General features: G+C 48.0%; 1 protein-coding gene across 2 annotated transcripts in view; it reads left to right on the forward strand.

The window, feature by feature from the left end:
- Positions 1-3,031, forward strand: part of sema4gb (sema domain, immunoglobulin domain (Ig), transmembrane domain (TM) and short cytoplasmic domain, (semaphorin) 4Gb) — a 27,315-nt gene extending 24,284 nt beyond the window's left edge. The window contains exons 15-16 of one of the 2 annotated variants that reach the window (XR_014631073.1): positions 1-879; positions 2,560-3,031. The exon at positions 1-879 is cut by the window's left edge and continues 1,056 nt beyond it. The gene's annotated coding sequence lies outside the window, so the exon portion shown is untranslated. Of the gene's footprint in view, positions 948-2,559 lie in introns of those variants that run through there. The other variant, XM_084459662.1, reaches the window with a different exon arrangement.

Here is a 3,031-nt window from a genome sequence, read left to right on the forward strand (position 1 = left end):
TTATAAAGCTGCTGTTTACCCAGAGTCCAACTACCTGTGGTAGTATTACCCATCACCCCCCTGATGTGCAGCACCCCCAGGACTATGGCCTGGATATTTCACTCAACACTGGACTTCACAACATCACAAAGAGAAACTGTAACTTATATAGACACGTTTGGACATAAATATGCCGTACGGATTCTCTGAAGGACTTCTCTCAGACGTAGACAAGCGACGATGCTACCTCAGTGCATAACCCTATTATAAGGAAGATGAAATTCACTTTCAGTTCTGTCCTGGTCAGCTGACACTTTGAGCGCTGTGATGCAATATGGGAAGAGACTTGGAATGAGTCACAACGTCACCATGACCAAAAGGGACTGATGGCTGATGACAAATTGACAGACTCGGGGAACTACAGTGTTGACACACAGACAGTGGGTCTGTAAGTGCCGTAAAATATAATAAATATGAGAAAGCTTGAAGAACGTGTCCCACTGAAGTGGACAGCAGCTGACGGTTGGACTAATGATCCATTTAACTCCCAATTTAAACGCACACCTTCTAATTTTCTTTGGTTTTCATGTAAATAGTAATAATATCGCTCTTGCAGCTAACAGCAGCAGCCTGTTGATAAAGTGCCAATAGCTGTGTCAGTAGCTGTAGCACAAGCGAACTGGATGGAATTTGTATGCATCTCTCTGTCGTTTGCACCCGTGTCAAAAAGTGGCGAAACAGCAGTATTAAAAACAGCTGAGTTTAGCTGAATGGCCCAGGCTGATGAAGACTATCATTGAGAACTGTGGTCAGGAGCGGTCAGGAGCGGTCAGGACTGAAGAGCTGTAGATTGGACCCGCCGGCCAGAAATGGCGCCTCAACAGGCCGGAAGCTGGAGAGGTAAGGGATCGATGGAGCCCTGCTCGATTTGTGATAAACCACAATCATGATCATTTCTCTGTGATAGAGTCACGATAGAGTCACCGTCCACCGTCACGGCAAATAAGGGACACAAAGGGACCCTTCCAATTAAAGAAGGGCAGACTGACATATTGATTCAGTCCCCGGCTCGTGTTTGTGTTGCGTGTCGTCCGTCGTGACGGGGCTGGTGGCGGCCGGCCAGGCCGAAAAATACCCGTGTCACTGTCACCCAACACGCGTTCCCTCAACGTCTACACCACATCGGTACAACGTTAGAACGACACATTGTAGATAGAACAGCTTGTGAGGCCGAGACGCATCGCATGGCAGTTATTAAACCCGTGGCGGTTAAAGGCAGTTAAGTAGAGATCTCTCTTCACAGCGAGTGCTGAGTCAGCTCTTCCCGGCAGCGTCCCCCGTGGCTCCCAGCATGCCTTGCTGCGTATCCGTCACAGCGTCGCTGACAGGAACAGCAGCGCCTGGCGCCGCTCCTGGAGTCCGCCGGGACGCGCCGTGCGTGTGCGGAGTGTTGGGTCGGTGCCGGAGCAGCGTAGAGGACATTTGACCTCCGTGTCCGGGTCAGTGGTGCAGCGGGGGGGGACGGGGACGGAGCTGCTCTCCCTCCCTGTCCTTAACGCTTTCATTACTCCGCCCCCCCCCACCTCCACACAGAACATCCAGTACTCCTCTCTCTCTCTCTCTCTCTCTTTCCCCTCCTCTCTCTCTCTCTCCTCTCTTTCTCTCTCTCCCTCTCTCTCTCTCTCCTCTCTTTCTCTCTCTCTCTCTCTCTCCCTCTCTCTCTCTCCTCTCTCTCTCTCTCTCCTCTCTTTCTCTCTCTTCTCTCTCTCCCCCTCTCTTTCTCTCTCTCTCCCCCCCCCTCTCTCTCTCCCCCCCTCTCTCTTTCTCTCTCCCCCTATCTCTCTCTCCCCCTCTCTCTCTCTCTCCCCCCCCCCTCTCTCTCTCTCTCTCTCTCTCTCTCATTCCTCCGCTCTCCAATCAATTCTCTGCAGCTCTCAAAGTGCTCCTGACCTTGTCTCTGGGGAGGGGCTTAGGGACACAGCAGGGGCTTAGGGACACAGCAGGGGTTCCTCCAGCGTCTCCTGGTTTAGCTGTAGAGCAGAAACCTACACTGTACAGGACACTGGGGCTGTGGAATCAAATCCATACAGCAATACATACCAACCCCCCCCCCCCCCCCCCCCCCCGAGATACTGTAGTGATTTTCCGGAGTACAGTTTTGCACAAGGAATATATACAGAACAAGACAGGCTATATATATATATATATAGAGAGAGAGAGATATATAGAGAAAATTAACAGAATTCAGTAATATAATACATTATTTGTGTTTTAAATGGATTTAAAATGTCCTATACTTCTGGAAACTAGGGTTTCTGCCGCTGTCTCTCGGAGAGGCGGAATTGTACTGGAATAACAATACATCTGAAAAGACATCCCTCTTATGTTCTGACATGTGAATAACTATTGAAACGAAATGAGAACAGTGACTCACGTTATTATGAGGGGGTGTAGATACTCAACAGATCATGACACGCGTCACATATTGTCTTTATAGTTCAGGAAATGTACAGAGGGGGTTTGAAAACAGTGTATAATTGCTGCTGATGTATTAATACGTTCATCCTACTCTCTCTGTAGAAGTGCCAGGGGCCAGAGCACGCTGATGTGAAGGTCTTGACAGAGCTGGAGCCCGGATGACTGGAATGGAGTCTGTGAGATCTCAGACGACTGCTCCATACAAACTCTTGGACAATCTGTGTGTACAAATGGACCCTGAACTCAGAGACTATTGTGTATATTGTACTTCAGCGCTCGCATTTCATTTAGTATATCCTCAAAAGTCATTGAGAAGCAGTCGACAACAACTTGTATGCTTATACATGCGCGCGCACACACACACACACATACACATACACAGACTTTAAAAAAGTGAACAATGTTTGGAAAGTTAGTTGTCAAAATTAACTGCTGTTAAAGAAGTCATGCTATTTGCACTATACAGTATCTCATATGCCCTTGTAAAGTGTCATTACCCATTGAGATGCTCCTATTTAGTTTATAGTTTTCTGCTTAATGTAGATAAGGTTGTACAACATTATTAATAAAATGT

This window comes from Borostomias antarcticus, assembly GCF_949987555.1.
Source record: "Borostomias antarcticus genome assembly, chromosome: 29".
Taxonomy (NCBI): Eukaryota; Metazoa; Chordata; class Actinopteri; order Stomiiformes; family Stomiidae; genus Borostomias; species Borostomias antarcticus.